We start from the raw sequence: 24,222 nt of genomic DNA, 5'->3' as shown, positions 1-24,222 counted from the left end.
GGCTGCGCTGCGCAAAAGCGTGGCAAAACGAACGACGCAGCTCTGAACAATCTAGAGCTTCGCTCGACGGGTGATGGAAGATTTTATGGTCCGAGTCCAGCCAGAAAAAAAGTCGCATCAGAAGTCTTACCGCCAGAGACTCGAGAGGGAGACCATCAGTCATCAGTCATGGGTTCTGTGACAGGTGGCGGTGATAGCGCGGCGCGTGTGTTGTCTGATCTGTCAACCAGAGGCTGACATACGCGGCAGGTGATCCGTCAACAGACGAGGTGGGCGGGGGGGGGGGGCACTCGAGGTGAATCTCACACACTACCCAGATACGGGAGAGAGCCGATCCAGCCACCGCCGTCATCTCGCAGACTTCTAACGCCTTTTCTCGATTGCATAAGAGCATCTGCATTTGCCTAAGCCCTACGATGAGAGTACGTTTAGCTCATTGAGGCTTCAATAATGGACGAACAATTCCCAATCTGATTTAGTCCGCTTCTATCGGGCCATTTTTTCGCTTCGGCAGAGTCGATCTGATCCGTGAGGAAATGTATCAAACATGTATGAAAGCCTAGTTTATTTATAACATAACACCACCCTGCCGGTACGGCACCGACCAACACAAATTGGCAGTGTGTACGGCTGCAATTAAAGTCGGTCCGTGCCGCCAGTAATGGCGCCGTCAACCCATAAACGCCGCCGTATCGAGCGCCAGCAGTCGCGGCGGCGGCCGCTTTACGGCGAGGTAACGGTTCGGTCCGCCGTCAACGGCTCGCACGTGACGGCTCCGACGGGGATAGGCGAGGTGCCTCGTAGGTGGTTACTGGAGATATGACCGACGACGAGCGGTGTCATCAGTTCGTTTGGCCCGATCGAGAGGACGACGATGGCAGCAGAGTGTGATGTCATGGTTTGTTGATGTTGCAACTGTTGCCCACGAACAGTTTGTTAGGCCTGTGTTTCATGAAACGGTCGGCGCGCAGTCAATGCCGTGATGTCAAAAGTAAGAGGGAGAGAGAAAGAGGGCAGAGAAAGAGGGCAGGTAAAGAGAAAGAGACAGACAGACTGACAGACAGACAGACAGACAGACAGACAGACAGACAGACAGACAGACAGACAGACAGACAGACAGACAGACAGACAGACAGACAGACGGTCGGGCAGTCAGACAATGAAATTATGGCATACCACGGAGTTGACCCGGCGATTGGTTCGATAGCCGGCCGAGACATGAAACTCCTATTGACCTTATGACTGACACACTGCTGTCTTGCTACATCTGCCACTTAGAGAGGCAGGCGCACCTCCGACAACTGACCACTGCACGGCAGATGGCCAGCGGACCACACATCCAAAGTACTTGATTGAGATTCAAATGTATGTAGAACGGGAGGCGGAAGTCGTTTGTTTCACGGCGCCCGCCGCTGTTTAAACGGAGGCCCATTGTCGACATTGTGTTCGGTGGCGTGGACACGGGTGGAGCTTTTTGTTCCGCCCTGTGTCCGTCTTTATGGGGCGGTGCTGTGATTTATCATATCGTTTGTGTATCTTGCCAGCCAAATGAAAGCCGCTCGATCCTAGAGCTAATTGTTAATGGGATCCATAACTGCATTCTCCTATCGCTATCGCCGTCCGACAAATATCTACGAATCTGTTAAATTAATATATGTTAAATATATCGCAACATCTCTAAAAGGAAGCTGATGTTTACATCTGCTCGGAAACAGCCTCGACAGATGTCCCTTCTTCTCTGCGAGGCCACCGTAAAACTCAGCGAGCTCCTCTCGTGAAGATGAGTTGAGCGTCCCTCTCAGCCCCGCCGCGGTTGCCACACTGCGCGCTCTCTGGGCCACGTGGGGTCATTCGTCTGTCAGCACACCTGTCTTTAGTGGCGCAACACGACTGCGGCTAACGGGTCAGCGGCGGCCGGCGCTGCGCACCACACTGCGTCGCTGTGCGGCATTACGCACTGCGCTGCGATCGCCGCAGAGCGTCAACAGAGTGACGCAGTCCGGAGTGACGTGACCCAGGGACGTGAGGCAGTCCCGCCGAAGCTAGACGCATTACACCACACGGCACGCAGTCGACAGTAACCATCACACATAACATCCGCCAGTCGCCACCCCAAGACGCAGTTCTGTCGTGTCACTAGCAAAACACACGAAGCTTGACTTCGTTACTCCTAACCAGTTGTATCCAGAAAGAGACATTGATGGCTGGGTGGTGGCCAGTGCAGCTTGTTCACCAAGGATGATAATCACCTATAATGTGGAGCAGTCACATTATGGTGGAGAGTCATGGATCAGCTGGCTGCTGGTGAGTGCTGTGAGAGTTTGATCGGGGAGTGACCAGGCGACGCGATATGAATATTGGCTACATAGAAAAATGATATAGCAGGACAATGCCGTGGAAAGTTGGAATTAACCATGTAGATGACATATGTAATGTGAGTCATAGATAACGTAATAGTGAACCGCCAAGTTGTTACCTCGTCCTCGTCACACCCAGACGCCGCAGTTCGACCCTGACCCAACGGGTGCTAACTACTGGGATGTCCTCGCGGCGAGAACCGAAACCCATTGAAGCCAGTCTGCACGAGTTCGCTTCGCCCCCACCAGCCCGTCGTTCCGCCTTCGCCAGCCTTGACTGGAGCGTCACGACCTCTAAGCCGGAGCTGGTGAATGGAGAATGGAGACTATAAGGTTCCCCAGGAGGGTGGGAGGTGCCTCTGAAAGAAGGGGATGGTGTCCCCAGGGTGGCGAGATCCGCCAGCACCGATCGCCACGACCCGACCAGAGATCACGAAGAGCGAGAAAGAAAAGCTGCAAACCGTGAAGACTTCGCGTGGGTGGAGGCGAGACTCCGCCAAAGCCGTGACGAGTGTTCCGGACTCCGGATCCATGTCGATTGTCCCAGAACCTTGGGAGTATCCCGGAGCTAGTGCCGCTCCCCGGGTGTGTCGCCTGGGGTGTGGGCAGGCCCGGACACTCTCAGAGACATGCGACCTGTCTGTATTCATAACAGCACGGCCGCATCATCTGTTACGCCGCCGAGGCGTGGCAATTTACATGCGACCGGGCCCGCCAGCCGGGCGTGCCATTATTTATGATATCGCCCCGACGCGGCGGCGTGAGGCTGTCCCTGTCGCGGTGACTGCTGCCATGACACATTGTTCGTCGCTCGACTGCCGACGTCAGCAGTTGGGGGACGTCGCCAGCACTCACAGCTAGGCAATGCCTGCCCTCGGCTCGGCCGACAGACAAACACAGAGGCCGTGATGGGGAAGATACGGTGTGTCGGGACTCAAGAGTCTTGAGCAGTGAAAGGAGATTGTGTGAGGAGCTCACGTTGAGCGTATACGATAACTCATTTCACAACCCGAACACGGAGCGTATACAATAACTCAGTTCACTACCTGAACGTGAACACCCGCAGAGGAGGACCAACCAAATATCCATTGCTCAACCAGAATCATCAGTGGTAGCACCAATAGGATACCAACTGTAGATGCCGTTTCTATGTCGGCGGCGTCATTCGTGACGGGCACGAGCTACACCAAATAAAATTTTGCTGAAGTAGAAAAGTAGGACAGAAATAATTTTGAACAAGTAAAATAGGTTTAGAACAAAGGTTTTGAAAATAAGTATCGAAACCGCAAGGCAAGGAAGGAAGAAGTTAAGTGATATTGAAGTTTAATTAGTGTAGAATAAGATAAGCCTTTCATGTAGCCGCGGACCAAAAATCGCTTTTGACGGTGGTTGTGGTTGAGAATGTGTGCGTAAAAGAAGAACCTGTGAGAAAGACGGTGATAAGAACCGGTGTGAAGTGTGCTATTTTGTGCCTGAGTTTATATTTTATTTTAATGCCGAAATATTACGACATCCCGATCAACTTTAGTTTGAAATAAATCAGAGTAAAATCACTCAGCTCAAGCCACCCGTAAAGCATTATCCAGCGCCTACATTTAGTCAAAAGCGGTTTTGCATCATTTAACGTAAACGACGCAAGTGTAAGTCAAAGTACATAAGAAGATGGGAGCTGACTCTCCAAACGACCTGCCGTTACGTACGGCAAAGTCCCTACGGGAAGAACTCAGAAAAAGAGGCCTGTCGACAAGCGGCAACAAGGCTGTTCTGATAGAAAGACTGGAGAAAGCTCTAGCTGCCGAAGAGCCAGCGGAGGCAATTGAATGCAGAAGCTCAGTGTCACATACGTCTCTCCTTTCAAGTTCCTCTACCTCAAGCCAAAGAGCCCAAGAAACTCTTAAGAGGGCAGAGCTAGAGGCCAAAGTAGCTCTACTCGAAGAAAAAGAACGACTTCTTCGTGAAGAAATGGAGCTTAAGATGAAACGAGAGAGGCTACAGCTGCGAGAAGAAATTGCGCTTGCTGAAGCAAGAGAAAAGGCACTTGAGATGAGCGCGAGTGTCTTCAATGAAGAGACAATGCCAAGACAAGGCTCAGCTGCGAACGCCGATGACGATTCGCAACGAGAACTGACAGCTATTCAAGCACTGTTAACTCAACAGAAGAGAACTCTGCTACCCCAGTCGCAGATTCAGACTTTCCGAGGCGATCCTTTGGAGTATAAAGGATTCATCCGCGCATTTGAAAGCAGGATAGTCAAAAGGACAGAAGACTGCGCGGAGCACCTGCACTTTCTGGATCAATACACAGACGGAAAGCCCAACACCATAGTGCGGAGCTACATGCACATTGATCCAGTAAAGGGCTACGCTGAGGCTTGGAAGGCTCTCGACCGAAAATACGGCGATGACTACAAAATATCTAAGGCGTACGTGGAGACGCTGCTCACCTGGCCCGCGATCAGAGCCACAGATACAGACGGTCTGGAAGACTTCGCTATCAAACTGAGAGGCTGTTTGAATGCTATGGAAGACATCAGCAGTCTAACTGAGGTAAACCACCCAAAGAACCTGCAGAAGATTGTTGGCAAGCTGCCAGCCGCCCTTCAAGAGGGCTGGCGCCGGTTAGCCTTCTCTTTGACAAGACAGGACGCGAAGCCCAGCTTTCAAGATGTCGTGGAGTTCGTGGAGAAGGAAGTGGAAGTGGCGGCCGATCCCGTGTTTGGAACCGCTGAGATGGCTGCTATCTCCAGTGGAACAAAGTCATCACCTGTAAACAAAAGAGAAGAAGCTGTAAAAGTAAAGAAATCGAAAATTCATGTGACGAAAACAACGGAAGATGCAGCAAACGGCGAACTCTGTCCGTGTTGCAAGGAAGGTCACGACCTGGAAGCGTGCCAGAAGATGCTGCATAAAAGTACCAGCGAGAGACTGGAGCTGGTCAAGAAAAGTGGCCTATGCTTTGGATGCCTCCGATACGGGCACAGCTCTAGACAGTGTCGCAAAAGGAAGACATGCTCGAAGTGCGGCTCTCGTCACCCAACTCTGCTTCACATGGACCCAAGAAATTCAGAAGAAGGAAGACTCGGTCCGTTGCCCGAGCCAAGAAGTGAAGTATGCGGCGGAACGACGACGGACCGAGCCGGACCTGTCATGTCCATACTACCCGTGCTGGTCACGGGCCGGAACGGAAAAACAAGCCAAACGTACGCCTTTCTTGACAGTGGCAGCTCGGCAACATTCATCACCAACGCTCTCGCTGAGAAGCTGAAGCTAAAGGGAGAAGAAACGTCACTGGCGATAACGACCGTGGAGCAAGACGAGCTAAAAATCAGCAGCCAAGCCCTAACCGGACTTCAAGTATCAAGCCTGGACGGGAGCGGCAGCGTAAAACTGCCGTGTACATACACAATCAAGAAGATCCCTGTCACGAGCAGCGATATACCGGACGCATCTGTCGTGCAGCAGTGGCCTCACCTCGCTGGCATCAAGATTCCGGTCGTGGAAGCAGAAGACGTCGGCCTGCTGATCGGATGTAACTGTCCTCTGGCCATGGAGCCCTGGGACGTCGTACACTGCAAAGACGGCGGACCATACGCCATCAAGACCCGCCTCGGCTGGACCATAGTGGGCCCCAGCGACCAAAGAACCAACATCACCAGCAGCAGCTCCGTCAAACTGAACCGAGTCGGCGCCAGCGCTAAAGAAGATATAGCTAAAATGCTGACTGATATGTACAACAGTGACTTCACGGAGAAGGTAGGCAGCGAACCAAGTCTGTCAGTCGAAGATAAGCTTTGGCAAAAACAAGTGAATGACAGCATCACACTGCGCGACGGAAAGTATGAAATAGCTCTACCACTGAAGTACGAAGACACTAGCCTACCGAATAATCGCAAGATGGCTGAAAGACGAGCCGAAGGGCTCAAGAAAAGACTCGAGAGGGACGAAGGTCTACATCAGCGCTACACTGAGTGTGTGGAAGAACTCATCCGAGAAGGTCACGCTGAAGTTGTCCCTCCCGACCAGCTCCATCGACTTAGCAAGACATGGTATCTGCCCCACCATGCCGTCAGCCATCCTGCAAAGCCAGAAAAGACACGAGTCGTCTTCGATTGCTCAGCAAAGTACGGCGGCGTGTCACTGAACGATCAGCTGCTACAAGGACCTGATCTGACAAACAGTCTGCTCGGTGTACTGATAAGATTCCGACACGAAGAAGTCGGATTCGCCGCTGACATCAGAAGCATGTTTCACATGGTCAGAGTGCCTGAGAAAGATGCAGATTTACTGCGGTTCCTGTGGTGGCCCAAAGGTGACACATCCCAGGAGCCACAGGACTACCGGATGAGGGTGCATCTTTTTGGAGCCAAGTCATCGCCAGCGTGCTCAAACTTTGCCCTCAAGAAAACTGCAGAAGACATAGGTACCGAAGACCACTCGGAAGTGAAGAACACGATAGAACGTAACTTCTACGTAGACGACTGCTTGAAGTCCGTGCCAGACGTAGATTCAGCTGTGAAGCTAACCGAGTCGCTCCGCTCAGCATGCCAGAAGGGGGGTTTTCACCTCACGAAGTTCGTTTCGAATGACAAGTCAGTCATGGAACACATCCCAGAAGAAGACAGAGCAGTAGAAGCAGCCAGTAAAAGCTTACTGGAGACGGACTCAGCCGAAAAACGTGTTCTGGGTATCCTCTGGAACGTCTCATCAGACACGATCGGAGTTCAAGTTCAGGACATGAGAAAACGTGCAACAAGAAGAGGCATCTTATCGGCAACCAGCTCGCTCTTTGACCCTTTGGGGTTCGTAGCACCCGTTCTGATGGCTCCGAAGATCCTGTTACAGCAGCTCTGTCAGCTGGACCTGGGATGGGACGACCCCATTCCTCAGCACCTGGAACAGAAGTGGATAGAGTGGACGCAGGCTCTTCATCACCTTCAGGACTTCAAGATAAGACGGTGTTACAAGCCCCCAGGCTTCAAGTCCATCACTTCCTGCCAGGCTCACTATTTTGCCGATGCAAGTGAGACAGGATACGGCGCAGTAGCCTACTTGCGGATGACAGATATCGAAGGGAAGACCCACTGCTCATTCTTGGCTGGAAAGGCAAGAGTAGCACCCTTGAAGACTGTCACGATTCCGCGCCTCGAGCTGACAGCTGCCACGGTAGCAGTACGCCTAGACGCAGAGCTCAAGAGGGAGCTAGAAGTAGCTGTAGACAGCACTACATTCTGGACGGACAGCTCGACCGTTCTCCGTTACATCAAGAACAGAACTAGCCGTTTTCATACATACGTGGCCAACAGAGTCCAGGTCATACAGCAGCACTCAGACCCAAGTCAGTGGCGATTCGTCGATGGCAAGTCGAATCCGGCTGATGAAGCCTCCCGTGGGGTTTCTGTGGAGAAGTTTCTCCATCGTTCGAGATGGACATCAGCACCGGAGTTCCTGTGGAAAAAAGAAGAGCACTGGCCTGTGGATCTGAACTTACCTGTCCAACTGGACCAGAATGACGCAGAAGTGAAGCGACCTGCGATAGTTTCGGTCACAAGCACCTCAGAGAAGAACCCCACAGACAGACTTCTACTGCAGTACTCATCATGGTACCGACTGAAGCGAGCGGTGGCGTTCTTCCTGCGGCTGAGACGCCTCCTGAAGGCCAAGGCAGAGCGGGCGCTCTCGGCTCTGCAGACGAGGACAGCAGCACACGACGGGAGCAGATCGAGTGCCTCGAGTACATCGGCCAACGAAAAGAAGAAGCCGAACAAGAAGGGGACAGCTGCTCGCGCTGATCAGCCGACCACACCAGCTCTCCTGTCTGTGGAAGAAACTGACGACGCAGAGACGGCCGTGATCAGCTATGTTCAATCACAAAGCTACAAAGAAGACATAAGCAGACTGAGAGGGATGCAAAATGTCAAGCGCTCCAGCCCGATAAGCCGCCTCGATCCCGTTCTAGACCAGAACGTGTTACGAGTCGGAGGGCGTCTCGGTCGGTCTACACAAGCATTTGAAAGCAAGCATCCGGCTATTATGCCGGCCAAGTCACACGTAACGGATCTCATCATTCAAGACGTGCATCAATCAGTGGGTCATCAAGGCCGTCAGCATGTCCTAGCTTCACTCAGAGAGAAGTTCTGGGTGGTGCGTGCAAACGCAGCTGTTCGGCGGGTCCTATCCCGCTGTCTCACATGCCGACGACTTCAAGGAAGACCGCTGACGCAAAAGATGGCCGACCTGCCGGTGGATCGCGTTACGCCCGACCGGCCGCCGTTCACGTTCTCGGCGGTAGACCTGTTTGGCCCCCTGCTCGTGAAGAAGGGAAGAAGTATGGTCAAACGGTATGGCGTGCTGTTCACCTGTCTAACGACCCGAGCGGTTCACATTGAAGTGGCTCACACCCTCTCAACGGACTCGTTCATTAATGCCTTGCGCCGATTCGTATCCAGGAGAGGTCAAGCTGAAGAGATACGGTCGGACAATGGAACGAACCTCGTCGGGGCCGAAAGAGAGCTGCGTGAAGAGATAGACAAGTGGAACCTGCAGCAGATCCATGAAGCAATGCTTCAGCATCACGTGAAGTGGAAGTTTAACCCACCTGGCGCTTCTCACCATGGTGGAGTATGGGAGCGACAGATTCGCTCTGTCAGGAAGATACTGAGCTCACTACTGCTCAGTCAAGTCGTGGACGAAGAAGGCCTATCGACACTGCTATGTGAAGTTGAGTCGATTCTCAATAGCCGTCCACTGACACCAGCGTCTGACGATCCACTGGATCTCGACCCTCTGACAGCGACAACTACACCAGAAGAAGATGGCGGCAGGTTCAGCACCTGGCAACAGAGTTCTGGAGAAGATGGAGCCAAGAATATCTGCAGACTCTGCAGCACAGGCAGAAGTGGACGAGGGAAGAAAGAAACCTACAAGTCGGAGACGTAGTTATCATCGCAGACAAGAACGCTCCTAGGAGCACATGGAGCATCGGGCGCGTGACACGCGTCTTTCCAGATGCGGGCGGAGCCGTTCGTGCGGCGGACGTGCAGACGAAAAGCACAGTGCTGAAGCGTCCGGTGACTAAGCTGGTTCTCCTCGCGGAAGCAGGAGAATAACAACCGTCGAAGCGAACACTAAGTGACGCTCGGGCTAACGTGCGCCGACGGGGGCGGGGGTGTAGATGCCGTTTCTATGTCGGCGGCGTCATTCGTGACGGGCACGAGCTACACCAAATAAAATTTTGCTGAAGTAGAAAAGTAGGACAGAAATAATTTTGAACAAGTAAAATAGGTTTAGAACAAAGGTTTTGAAAATAAGTATCGAAACCGCAAGGCAAGGAAGGAAGAAGTTAAGTGATATTGAAGTTTAATTAGTGTAGAATAAGATAAGCCTTTCATGTAGCCGCGGACCAAAAATCGCTTTTGACGGTGGTTGTGGTTGAGAATGTGTGCGTAAAAGAAGAACCTGTGAGAAAGACGGTGATAAGAACCGGTGTGAAGTGTGCTATTTTGTGCCTGAGTTTATATTTTATTTTAATGCCGAAATATTACGACATCCCGATCAACTTTAGTTTGAAATAAATCAGATTAATACATACTTTACGGTGCGTTCACTGGAGATTAACCGTGCGTTAATTCGAAGGTAGCCGTGCACCAATTTAAATTGGTGCACGCGCGTGCAGTGATGACTTTCTCAACTGAAGTTTTCCGAAGGGTCATTGACTTTGTTCTAAGAATTCCCATAAAAGACCCTTTTAGTGTCATGGACTAAGTTTAATTTTAATTCAAACTCGCACCGTTAAGCATGTATTAATTAGTTTAACACATGGTTTCCGTGCATAAATGGTTTTAACGCACTCGTGGATGGAATGGAGCACTTGTGCGTTAATGCACTCGTTTCACTCGTGCATTAACACACTCGTGCTCCAATCCATCCACGTCGTGCGTTAAAACCATTTACACACGGGAAACCATGTGTTAATATTATGTAAAATCACTCAGCTCAAGCCACCCGTAAAGCATTATCCAGCGCCTACACCAACATTTTTCATCGTACCGGATTGCTAACTCAATCACGCAGACATGTTTATCAACTCACTTGACAGCGAAACAGCCCGTGCAAATGCACTTGACTGACATAAGAGGATCTGTATCAAACGTTCAAAGTACAGCGAGCTATCCCAGCAAAGGGGAATATTTGTTTCTGGTCCCTAAAAAGCTGTTTCTGGCACCTAATTGCTGATCAGCCCCAAAATGCTTATTCGACTCTAACCTTCGCCCTGGTGGGGGGGGGGCCATTTTGGCCCCCCCCTGTGGTTTTTCAGCGATAACTCAGAAACCACTTGAGTTAGCGCCCTGAAACTTTGTATAGCTGTTTATTCAACATTTTTACATCATGTCCTTTTTTGGGGGGTTCGGGTCAGGTCAGGTCAGGTCACAAGGTCACCAAAACTGACACCACCTCTAAAAAAGTTCAAAGCTCTCTCAAAGGCACAGCTTTTATCCGATCGATGTAAAATTTACAGTACTTGAAGATGTCACCCAGCTCTACAAAATGGCTATCTCGGATTTTTTATAAATGTGACCTAAGGTCAGGTCAGGTCATCGCTGCTCCCCATTATAAGTCAATGGGAGAATCGAAAAGTAGTTGTTTTTCAGCTAAATCGGGCGTGATTGTTCCTATATTTCGTTATTGAAGTGTCTTGGGTCAGCAAATCACAGCCCATGTGAAACCATTTGCTTGTGACCTCGCTGAGGTCACGCTAGGTCATCTCCCTGGTCACCAGAGGTCACCAGCGGTTTTTCTGCACTTACTTGTTATTGAATAGAGATAGAGACTCCGTTCGACGTTTATCGTGTTTGTCTCGTCAATGCGGATCGAATGATATGCAGCATGACCTATTTCGGTAAGGTCATGACCTTGACCTGAGGTCAAATTTTCAAAATGACCTTTCGAGGTCAAACTATATATCATTCGACGCGTCTCGACGAGCCAAGCACGATGGTGCATGAATCGTTTCTCTATTTTCTCGTGAATGCATGCTATAGTTAAAAACATTTTCAACGAAATTTGCCAAGTTGACCTTGCATGACCTCTGTGGGCCAAACCGTTGAGCTGAGGTCAAATCTGACGAACCTTGGCGAAAGAGCTTGAAAAGAGCTATCGATTGCTTTTTTCCGCGGCTCTCTAGCTCTTCTAGTTTCCGAGCTACAGCGGAATATGTCCGGCAACACCGAAAACACTGAAATTTGACCTATGATGACCTCTAGCGACCTCAATATTGACCTTAGCGAAAAAATGACTGAAATACTTTCGAACGTACTTGTTATGGGCTTTCGTTTGCTTTTTTCCGCGTCTTCCTAGCCCTCTTCGTTTTCGAGTTAGACGGGGGGGGGTCATTTTGGCCCCCCCCCACCAGGGCGAAGGTGGCTCAGACCCACACCAGGGCGCGGGCTAATATCTGAATCTGGCACCTAATTGCTTCCACACAGCCTAAAGTTGCCAGATCGTCTAGTTGAACTCCGTATTTGCTGTTTGCTGATTCAGCACCAAAACCAAAACATCCAGCACCTATTTTATTCCACGTTTGCCTACCTAATTCGCGTAATCTTCCTGATTTTATGTATCCTAACAAACATGAACGTTGCATTCTGTGATGTCAAGTGCCATTTTCGCCAGTGGAGATAATGATTAATGCCATTTCTAGCCAGAAGAGAATCACTAGCCAGCTATGGTGCAGCATAGCAAGACGCTCCTATACCAGCCCGCTATGTATAGAAGACTAGAGATTATTGCACCCTCAGCCATTTTAACGTGAAAAGTTTGGATCCGTCACTTCCAGCCAGGCTCTCAGGTCATAAACTGGAGTAAAGCAAAATGTCAACTCTGAACAGACATGCCACGCAACCGGCTCTCTTTTCAATATTATTAGCTTTCTGCAATCATCGTCTGACTCCATCTCTATCAAACGCAGCATCCGGTTTCTACAGGGGCGTTTGACTGACCGGCCACACAATAACCAAAAACAAAATCAAAGCTTCATGCACACATATGACATAAGTAAGAAACGGATGAAAAAGGCACAACCACGGCACAACTCTGCGCGGCAAACAACGGACAATGTCCCACGCAAGATCCCGCGTTTCTTCAGCGGCCTTGAACGGAATGAAAACATTACATTTCTTTTTTGGAGCTATTTGATGACGTCAAAAAATACAATACCCGTTTTAATGGTCAAAATCGAGACAATTACTCACAAAAATGTTTGCCTTTAAGTATTACAAATAAATGCTTTTAAATATTTAAATGACATTGTATTTTTTCAAACAAATCAATATTATTTGCTTACTTAAACGTCATATACAATGCTGAGATCACTACGGGGCTGTCTTAGAGTGTAGCTGCACTGGCAACCTTTAGGCTAGACTCCAGGGGTCATTATACCAGAACAACATGATTCTACCAGCCAGTAGTTCATTTTTCTGCTAGATTGGTGCTACGTTCAGCAGTTAGGTGCCAGATTCAGAAAAAAGAGTAAGGCGTACCGATGAATAGGTGCCAGAAACAGCTAATTAAGGTCATTTTCCATGATTGGTGCTGGTATCCACCAAATAGGTGCTGAGGACCAATTTTGGGGCGAGTCAGCTTTTAGGTGCCAGAAATAGCTTCTCTGGGACGCATTTAAATGGCGTCCCCCAGCAAATACGGCCCGGAGTTCCGACTTTGTAACATAATACAGACATAGAAAGGTGTGAAGTTCAGGTGAAAACGACCCGACAGTAAATGGTCGAAGATGACGGGAAGAGGCAGTTTAACGACGATTGGGTGATGGTGGGCGCCGCCGAGCCGGTGGCCGGGCGGGTCGTTTGCGGTCAGCCGCGAACGACCGGCCGACTGCGTGGGTCATTACGGGCTGACTGAGAGAGCGCCCGGCTCAGTGACGAGACAAGGCGCCGTGATGGGGATGGCGTAGTAATGGGGCAAGACTCTGTGGCGGCGACGTGGTACAGTGATGGGGTACGGCGCCGCAGCTAGCCTTGGAGGCCGCCAACCGCGCCGCGCCACTGGTATTAGACACAGGAGATTGTGACATACTATGTGACCCTCCGCCATGCTCCTAAGCGCCCGAGCTCCGCTACAACGCGCTGCCCCCTCTACGTGTGACGAGGAGACCTTTCTGCGACGTGAAGCTGCGAGTGGAAATCAGAGTAGAAATCAGAGCTAGCGTGGTGACGTGCTGGGAGAAACAGCGGGCGAAAACAGCGACGGCAACCGCAGAAATAACGTGTATCCTTAAATGCCGAGTCTCGTCAACCAACAGAGAATGTCACATCTATCTAACTTATGAGAAAGCTGGATGGAAATAAAACATTCCGCAGCGTAGAAACAGGCATGGATCAAATGTATAGTTAAACATATCTGGATCCAGTGAGTGTGTGTTCAACATTGAACGCCTTCGTGCATGGGCAGTTTGATGCTCAAACAAAACGTTGTCACTACTCGAAAGTCACACAGGCTGCGATACGACACATTTTCACCGATTGTGAGAGTGACAGTATCCAACGTTACGAAAGTGACGCCCCGATGATTGATTGGACAGCGAAAGGCGACAATGACTAATGCTCCGAGAGCATTGTCGTTCCGCCAGCCTGATGAGCGATGCATGAGCTACTTTCAGGGTGCGCTAGCGCCCGCGCACGCGTGGGCGCTACTTTGGGCTCATCAGCTGCTGCGTGGCTGCTGTCATTTGAAAGGTAGTTGAGGGTAGTAAAAATTCCTGAATGAAAAAAGAACTCCATAAAAAGTGACTGCATAACCAAGGTTTCTTAAGAGCTACCTCCATAAGAATGACGATCACATTTCACGCTTCCGCAGCAAAACATACAAAACTGGAAGTCAGCATCAGCCTCAGACCTTCCCATCCTTGCTGTCCTGCGTTCCCATGATTGTGTCACATTTCATCCTCCGCCCACTTCAGACTGCTTTATTTTGTAGTAGTGCGTCGATTAGGATCTTTCATACCTAACCTGAGGCGATGGTGGCGGCGGCGGCGGCGGCGGCGGTGCCGGTGGCGGCGTTGACCACAGCGGCGGTGGCGATGCCGGTGGTGGACATCCGTCACCATTACTCGAGCCGCCTTCAGTTGCCGGACAGCGGCCGGCGCCGGTTCAGTGGGGGAGGGCGAGTGTAAAGGACCGCCGCCACCGCCCCGGGCGCAGCCGTGATGAATCGCCGCGCTGAGGAGCGCGGCGCTGAGCGTTATGGGACTGCGGGAGGGATGGCACCAACCGCGCCGCTGTCGGATAAATAAAACATGACATGGTCGATCGAGCGGAGAGCCAGCGGCGGCGGCGGCTCTGACCAGCCCTACAGCGTGGGCGGACGGACTACCGGTCCACAGTAGGCCGGCCGGCCGCCAGGAGCGCTAGAAATGCCGAAAAATGAAACGTGCTCAGGGTGCAAAAAATTAATACCCACAGACTCGAAATTGATCATAGGATACGATGCCGTGCCGTGAATAAGTATGAGTCCGATGTCACGGCCAATATTCAGCTCCGAACACAGTCTAACTGACGGTTAGGGAATGAAGCGGCTATCTGAACGATTTCGACTAGATTTTGAATTGCTCTTTTCTCATGAATGAACATCTTATTGGTGAAAATAAACGACTGCACATGATGCACACGGTTATTGTGATCATGTTCATAACCAATTTCATTGGGCTCACTCATCTGATTGCACTCTAAATAGTGAGTTTGCAACATGTTGCAGACATCTACATAAGCTTATATTCAATTAGACTTATATAAAAACGTTATTTTTGGCACCTAATTCAGACGGCATAATAAGATTGGGCAAGTGTTGTACTTTCGAACCGTTGTCGATTTTTTCTGCTTTTCGCTGCTAGTTTAGGAGCTATACTGGCATTTGCTGGGGTATTTTTATACCATCTGGTTGGGAGAGGGGTAGTGAACGTCCTTAGCCTATAACTTGCGAACAAATGGTCGCAGCGAGATGCGCATGGCAGCGATCGAAAGGTCTCAACAAGATGTGTTCGATTAGCATTTAAAACTTGTTTTAACCCGGCATTTGCTGGGGTATTTTCATAACACCACTTGCTGGGGGGGGGGGGGGGGGCCGTCAGACGTCCCCAGCCCATAACTCGAGAACGGTTAGTCGCAGCGGGACAGGCGAGGCGGCAAACGAAAGCTCTAAACAAGACGCATCTGATGAGTACTTAAAATTGGTTCTCAGGTCAAACTTAAGGTCAAGGTCAGGTCAAAGGTAAAAAATAGGGGTTTTCATTTTGGGCCCCAGAGACCGAACTACCGACAGCAGCGAGCTCAAAATTTCTTGGCATGTGCCCAAAAGATGTAAGAAAAGTCTCATTGTGTCTAAAGCGAATTGGAGCACAGGTCAAGGTCAAGGTCAGGTCACCAAAGGTCACACAAAGTCGAATTTTCAAAATAACATTTAAATACCGTGTGACACATGTTTTTGGGGTAGTTTTGGACGTAGAACACGATGGTGGCAAGAATTTGGAGATTTGACCCCCGCAAAATGGTGAAAAAGTGAAAAAAGGGGTTAAAAATTCGAAATTTTCAAAATTCAAAATTTTGAATTCAAAACATGCTATCTGATGCAGTTTTATCTCAGGATTCCAAAAATGTCTTTTGTTTTGCTCTACGACCCCTATAAGTACCAAAAATTTGAGTTTGAAAAATAAAATTGGATATTTTGTTACTTTTTGCGCCCTCTATAGCAACCAAATATTGAGCTACGGACTTGAAATTTTGCATGCTGATTCTTCTTTTGATGCCCGAGGACAACTTGTCTCATTTTTTTGAAAAAATTCAAATTTTTGAAAAAATCAAATTTTTCTCAAAATTTGGTTTGACATTTTGGACCCCTAAAACTCAAAATTTTGAAAATCCGAGATAGCCATCTTGTAGAAAATTCAATTTTCTATCGTTTGAGCCCTGAAAATTGCAAATTGCTTCATTTATATATCCTACAATAGGCAGGGGAGGGTCGATGCGAAGCCTTATATTCGCGATGGTGCAAAAACGGGGATGCGCATCGCGCTGAACTTTACAATAGCTTCTACAGGGGCATATTGTGATCGTATTCATAACCAAATTCATTGGGATCACTCACTTGATCCTATATATAGTAAGCTTGCAGCTTGCAGCATGTTTCAAAAATATTAGAGGAAATATTAAAGATGTATTAAATTGTACGTTTATAAAAATGTAACTTCGGGCACCTAATTTTGACGGTATAAAAAGATTGGGCTAGTGTTGCACTTTCCAACCGTAGTCGATTTTGTATTCTTTTCCCTGCTAGTTTAAGAAATATAGCCTTCAATATGAGAGGTTCTATATCCTACAACAGGCAGGGGAGGGTCGATGCGAAGCCTTATTTTCGCGATAGTGCAAAAACGGGGATGCGCAGCGCGCTAAACTTTACAATAGTTTCTACAGGGGCATATTGTGATCGTATTCATAACCGAATTCATTGGGATCACTCACTTGATCCTATATATAGTAAGCTTGCAGCATGTTTCAAAAATATCAGAGGACATATTAAGGATACATTGAATTATATTTTTTTCAAACATGTGATTTCGTGCACCTAATTCTGACGGCATAATAAGATTGCGCTGGTGTTGTAGTTTCCAACCGTAGTCGATTTCTTCTGCTTTTCCCTGCTAGTTTAAGAAATATAGCCTTCAATTTGAGGGGTTCTATATCCTACAACAGGCAGGGGAGGGTCGATGCGAAACCTTATTTTCGCGACAGTGCAAAAACGGGGTTGCCCAGCGCGCTGAACTTTACAATAGCTTCTACAGGGGCATGTTGTGATCGTATTCATAAACGAATTCATTGGGATCACTCACTTGATCCTATAAAAAGTGAGCTTGCAGCATTTTTCAAAAATATTAGAGGAAATACTAAGGATACATTGAGTTACATTTCTTTCAAACATGTGATTTCGGGCACCTAATTATGACGGCATAGTAAGATTGGGCTAGTGTTGTACTTTCCAACCGTAGTCGATTTTTTCTGCTTTTCCCTGCTAGTTTAAGAAATATAGCCTTCAATATTAGGGTTTCTATATCCTACAACAGGCAGGGGAGGGTCGATGCGAAACCTTATTTTCGCGACAGTGCAAAAACGGGATGCCCAGCGCTCTGAACTTTACAATACCTTCTACAGGGGCATATTGTGATCGTATTCATAACCGAATTCATTGGGATCACTCACTTGATCCTATATATAGTAAGCTTGCAGCAGGTTTCAAAAATATTAGAGGAAATATTAAAGATGTATTAAATTATACGTTTATAAAAATGTAACTTCGGGCACCTAATTTTGACGGTATAAAAAGATTGGGCTAGTGTTACACTTTCCAACCGTAGTCGATTTTGTATGCTTTTCCCTGCTAGTTTAAGAAAGATATCCTTCAATATGAGGGGTTCTATATCCTACAACAGGCAGGGGAGAGACAGAGAGACAGAGAGACAGAGAGACAGAGAGACAGAGAGACAGAGAGACAGAGAGACAGAGAGACAGAGAGACAGAGAGGCAGAGAGACAGAGAGACAGAGAGACAGAGAGACAGAGAGACAGAGAGACAGAGAGACAGAGAGACAGACAGAGAGACAGAGAGAGAGAGAGAGAGAGAGAGAGAGAGAGAGAGAGAGAGAGAGAGAGAGAGAGAGAGAGAGAGAAAGAGAGAGAGAGAGAGAGAGAGAGAGAGAGAGAGAGAGAGAGAGAGAGAAGATTGTATCCTTGACCAATTCATGTGTCGGTCATTAATGGAGAAACTGTGAGTGCCGGGAAGTGTGTTAAAATCTTACCAGGAATGACGCCTTTTGAACTCCTCAGTAAACTAAGTGCAGTGTATGCAAATTGCAACATGCATGCATGCATGGTATTAGAAGTCTTGAATTTACATCTTATTGGTGTGGTATCTCGCTAAACGTTGTAAATGAAATGTTTTCACAGTCAGTTGAACGATAACTCGAGCGCAAATAATTTCCAGCGCTCCTGGCGGCCGCCCGGCCCACTGTGCGGTCCCGCGGACAGGTCTGCCGACGCTCACCACCCATCGGTCACCGCTCATCGGCCAAGTGGCACACCGGGTCAGACGACCGGTCCGGTGACCCGACCGGCCGCCACCGGTAGCCAGGGAGCGTCAACAATGCACCATGAGTGCCGCGCCGCCCTGCACAGCGTGTGTGAAAACTGAGAGGCCACCGCTGCAGGTTACGCCTCCGGTTATGTGCCGAGGTAACGCCAGCCGGCGGTTCCGCGGTCTTCACAATGGACGATAAGCGCGCGTCACATTTACCGTCATGTGAGCTCGTCACGCGCCCAGGCACACTGCCGGCTCCTTTTCACCAGCGCACGCGGCGCGGCAAATGAGCTCACTGCCGCATGAAAGCGTATCCTCATCCTTGGCGGCGTCATCTACCCTTCCCATCTTCCTTCCCGAATGGCTTAATAACCGGCTGCAGATTAAAAATCGCCAAATTATACGGGGGCGCACGGCGAGGCCGGCCTGGCCGGCAGCCAGCGGCCGGTGATGGAGAGCTCTGAACGCGTCCCGACTGCCGACACTGTGACCTCGCCAGGCCTCAGAGTCGGTCACGACAGAGAAGCGCCCCCGGCGACCGCTGTCTGCGGGGCCGCGGCGCTTCGGGCGAGAGGGAGATAGGAGGAGAGGGTGCAGCGTGGTGCGGAAGGGTGCAGTAAGGGTGGAGGAAGCAGCGCCTCCGTCGGCCAAGTCACGCCACAGTCATCAGTCTCCCCTTTCCCCGGTCAGAAACTTGGTGACCTCGAAGTGTTCAAGGCTCGATCAGCTCATAGGCAGCGTCAGCCCTTTCGCCATTAGCCAAGCATGAAGGGAGCAGCCGTTCCACTTGTATCCCTGTAAGGACCTTTCAACTTCATGAATAAGGAGATGCTCAGCTCCCAGGAGAGACCGTCTTGCTTCCTATGCTGCTTTGTAGAGAGGCCATGGTCATTGGTCATTACTCCCTGAAGCAAGTTGGCCATCTTCCTCCCGCTTCGGTCCATGTCTAAAGCGGACTCCGCGGTCCGTTCCTGCCCCAACCTCACGGCACTTCCCAGTGCCCGGTCCGATCGCATGGCAATCAATCAGCGGTATCGGCCGCGTGGGACCCTTTCCTCCTCGGCCCCCGGCCGCCGTAATCACTATCATCACAGCGATCTACTATCGCCGGCTCTAAAACCATCAACTATAATGGCGCACGTAAGCGAACCGTGCCCACTTTCGGTCGAACCGCGCGCCCGGTGCCGTATGCTCCTTCGTCGGGCTTTCGCCCCTGCCATGTTGTCGTAAACGCTGTTCGGGGTCACGAGCCGTTGCATCCGCATTGTTTGAGCTGACGATCACATCGTAAGCGTACTGGAGCAATTCGCTCCACAAATCGTGGAATATCAACTCGTTTATGCATTTTGTAATTGAAACGATAAACTCTATATTTCACTGGAGCGAATAACGACCACTCGCATGCTTTCATTGGCAACACATTATTCATATTTCTGGCAAAACACGGTTTCAGTTCCGAGGCCTCATGCCAAGTTTTGACATCGTCCGGTTGAGTCCCAGGCGCGCAGGACTGCCCCAGACGTCTCAGAACCAGCCGGTGAGGATAAACAGTAGGACAGGCGGGCGGACACTGAAGGCATGCCGCCTGTATACCGTGTGCCGTAACCAGGCCTGCAGCGCGTGGCGAGGTCTCATGGCCAGACGGGGTCGGCGCCAGTCACAACCAGCCTTGGAGCCGACACGAGCGACCATGGCCGCTCTCCACGGCTGGGGTGTGTTGTGTGTCGCCAGTCCCGTCTGCTCAACCCGTACCAGGCAGACAGGACTCCATGGCCAGTTCGACCTCTGCACTGTGTGTGCTACCCATCCAGGCCGCTAAACACTCCTGCCTTGCCGACGGGTGACTGCAATCCTGCTGGCAAGCTCAGTGGAGACCGCAGACGGACCGAGATGCAACCTTCACAATCGACCTCGTCGCTGAGCCGCACCCCGGCCGGGATGGGTCGGGACGGCCGTTTGGTAGTGCAGTCGTGCCGTTCCCCTGCCCGTCCCCCGGCCGGGCTTTGACAGCCCACTTCCGTGCCGCCCACTGCACCGGCCAGGATGCGACGGCTGTCGGCCTCACGGCAATATCGTTCCACCCTGCCTGTTCTGGAAAAGTCTGCTACCAGTATAAGTATGATTTTCGTCGAAATAACGTGAGACATTCACTGATCAATGATCATATGCTTCCAGCCCTGCTGCAGTCCCTTTCGTTACGGTTACGGGAGAACAAGGACCATTTGATGCGGATATGGGGGCATTTAATGTGTATAATCTAATGTAATCCGGGGCGCCATATCTGCTGCCCCCAGAACTTGGCCCATGAACTAACGGGCCGGCACTGACGGACCGAATGTTCACCATGATGGAGAGAATGGTTCCCTGAAGGCTGCAGCAGCTTCCGCGAGCTGCCACGGCTACTGGGGGGGGGGGGGGTATAAACACGGCGAGGGACGGGCAACGGGCACGGCCAAGGCTGCCAGCTGAGTCATCGCTTCCACGAGGCCGGGCGTCATGGTTCCTGAAGGGCGTCGGCTGATTATCAGGGTTAATGAACGCCGGTTCGCCGCCCACAATAGTTTCCCGTCCATTTGTTTGTTGTGGTTTTTAGTTCACAGAGTTTCCCGGTGACAGTTATGGAGTTTATTTCTCCACACCAGGGCGCCACTCGAGGGCTCTCATCAGTGAAATGGTCTGGAATCGGGCCGAGCGGCCGAGTAAACACCTTCTTCTCGGTCTGCCTCCTCCGACCCACATCTCGCGGCACTCCAGCGGCACCCAGCTGCTGAGCCGCTCCGCATGGCTGGGTCCGGCACGGAATCCCCGGCATTTAATTAAACCTCCGCGCCGCCGCCGCCGCCGCCGCCCTGCCGCTGCCGCTGCGATACCGCCGCGCCGCCGCCGCCGCCGCCGCCCCGCTGCCGCCGCCACCGCCGGGGGTTGAGTCGCTGTTGTCAGCGCTGGGTTCCGGCCCCGCGGCGCATGTGGGAGTTACAGCAATCGTGGTGCTGATGAGACTGTCAACCACAATGACGGTGACGAAAGAGAAGCCCGCGCTTTGTGCACTTATGCGCCTACCAGCGATGACGCAGAGAAAACGGCAGCTAAAATTTAACCCGATAGTGTTGAACAGAAGCCGGGACCGGTCCTGCCGTTGGTATGTGCATAGATGCATAGCAAGAGCCCACGCTGGGCGACGAACAGAAGAATTGGCATGCGAACAGTTTTCACCGGCACCATGACAGGACTCTGAGCAGGCGATTGGGGACGCGTTTGGTGTGAAAGCTGCCGAGAAGGGGCTTAATGAGTTCGTCCAGCACCGGTTTCTCAGAGAGCTGACGAGGTAGGCGATTTTATTTCATGAATATATCAATGTTCATATCAGTTTCGTTGCTAAATCGTACACGTGCACACATATTCTGAAAGTCGTATTCAGGCATGCTGAATCGGCGTACGGGTTATTGGGTTTGCTGGCAACGGAGAGGTCCAGGCATTCTACGCCGAGGAATATGAAAAATAGCAAGGATTGAAAGTCCAAAAAACGTACCGACCGGGTTCACTTTTGTGCTAAAAGTCGCTCTTAACCTTGTGTTAATCGAGCTTTTCAGTAAAAGCTGCGTCCTGCGAACCAGTTCATTCGTAGCCCATTGAACACGGTACACGGACACGGCCCATAACAGTCATCCCATTGAAAGTCTGCTTGCCAAGTTATCACTCCATTTCCAGCGTTATCTGCAAAACAAAACGAAAACCCACCGAACCTGACCCAGACTAATATTTCAGCCCGCACGTCGGGATTGTGACACTAACGGGCTAAGCCATGATTGGAAAACGCTAATACCAGAGGGAAACGGGACCATCTCATCCATCATCAGAGAATAGGAAAGAAGCGTGCCGAAGGTTGACTCTGAAAGCACCGCACCCATAAATCACGGGGTGAGCCGCGGAATGGCGCCGTCTCTTTCGGGCTACAGGCGCGGCCGAGCTCATTTACAGACAGCCGAGAATTTATTGAGCCGGCGATTGGACACCGTCACTTGCGAGGGAATGGGGAATGTCATCGTCCCACTGATACAAAGCGCTTGCCACTCACTACGCCAATAAAGGCCGGGGTGGCGGCGCGCTCCTGCTTGTGAAACCAAAGAGCTGAGCGACTGCAAGATTGAGCCGGCCCGAAATTGATGGTCGTATTATTCGACTAGCCGACACCACCTGGTCGATGTTCGCTGAAGAGCGCAGAATAATTACCATATCTGTGGGTCCACGAAACCATCTGTGCGTGGTGTATAACTGATCTTCGGAGGTGGATCTTCTAGAATGACCTTCCAGCTTCTGTCTCTTTCAAGTTCATTACGCGCCTCCGACTACATTGGAATATTCTGCCTTTGTCGCTAGTTCTTGGAATCGGAACTTGACAATCGATTGCATTATCTGCTAGGTTACAGCTCCCTTGGCATAGGAATGCATACTGCATAGTTACGTTATGTACTTATACGGGCAAAGGACTAAGGGAGCTCTTTTCAACAGGTATGCAGATTGTACGGAGCTCCTCTCAAAACAGCTTTTTGCCGCTGTTCCTTCGAACGAAAGTCGACGAGATAGGCAGGCGACTTGAACCGTCGGCGCCGACATTCTCTATCTCAGAACGCCGACGCAAAGCAGCTCTGCGTTACAGGCTACAGCACGCCGACGCTCGACTCTGCCGTACCCTCCGACCGACATCCGACGAGTGGCGACGGCTGGGCAGATTAAATCAGGGCCCTGGGGCGTCAGTCGAGCCGACAGCGGCGAGTGAAGGGTGCAGGGGAGCGCCGCAGGGTATAAATGAGGGACCAATGGCAGCAGAGGGGCGGTATGACTCTCCGCAGTGGCTCCGAGCGGGGAGTGCCGCGGGGAGTCGGGAGGGAGCGGGGAGGGAGCGGACGCAGAGGGACCACCGGCCAGATAACAATGCCACTGATGAGCACAGCCACCTACGGGTGCACGTCGGTACAAAGTGGCCCTGTCACGGACAGCCACAGCCATTTGCATGTAATTAGCGTGAAGGACATCAATGGGCACGGCCGGGTGCGTCCAGCGGCAGCGGCGGCCCTGGATCAGGTGGCCGAGGTCGGGGGCCGTAGGCAGGTGAAATGTGGAAACGGCCCAGCTGTGGTGCGCTTCACATTGCCACCTGGAAATCAGGTGTAATGAATGGCGTACGTGACGATATAAACGTGGCATTAGCATAACTACGGCCTAATCGAAGTGTCGGGCTCGGTAACTATTCTGCCTCCGGTGAAATTACGCCGAGATGGCATGCCAGTCTGCCTCCAGACACAGGTCTGGAATTGCGGCGACCTGTTTCCACAGTCCTGGAGCCCAATGGTGCTGACGCAACGCCGGCTTTGGTGCCCAGGGTGCGGGAAACAGCTCCACACATTACAGCACCGCAGTACCTCACTAATGAACCGCGTGACCTCCCGTGAGATCGCCCCCCCCCCCCCCCGCGGCCGACTGGCTACACACTGCACAGCCCCGACCGGCCGCCTCATTACTGGAGAGTCTCGCGGTGCGCGGTGCACCAGAAGGCGGGGCTGGTCCGGCAATCAACGAGAAAAACGACAGCCTTATCGAAGGACGACTGTCTGAGGCCTATATATGGCCTTGATCTGAGGCCGGTATTTCCGCTGAGAATTGTGGATGTTTATGTTGGGGGAATCGTCTCGAGAACAGATTGCCGGCGCGTCCAGATTGCATCAAATTAAAACATA

At 50.9% G+C, this 24,222-nt stretch overlaps 1 protein-coding gene across 1 annotated transcript in view; it reads right to left on the bottom strand.

Annotated features, from left to right (window-relative positions):
- The window catches only part of LOC122387281 (mucin-17-like), a 69,128-nt gene that overhangs the window by 17,273 nt on the left and 27,633 nt on the right, over positions 1 to 24,222 (bottom strand). The gene's annotated exons all lie outside the window — the stretch shown is intronic.

The sequence above is a fragment of the Amphibalanus amphitrite genome, unplaced genomic scaffold, assembly GCF_019059575.1.
Source record: "Amphibalanus amphitrite isolate SeventyFive unplaced genomic scaffold, NRLGWU_Aamphi_draft 000280F_arrow, whole genome shotgun sequence".
NCBI lineage: Eukaryota > Metazoa > Arthropoda > Thecostraca > Balanomorpha > Balanidae > Amphibalanus > Amphibalanus amphitrite.
Note: the sequence above shows the minus strand (reverse complement) of the source record. Positions and strands in the feature narration are given on the sequence as shown.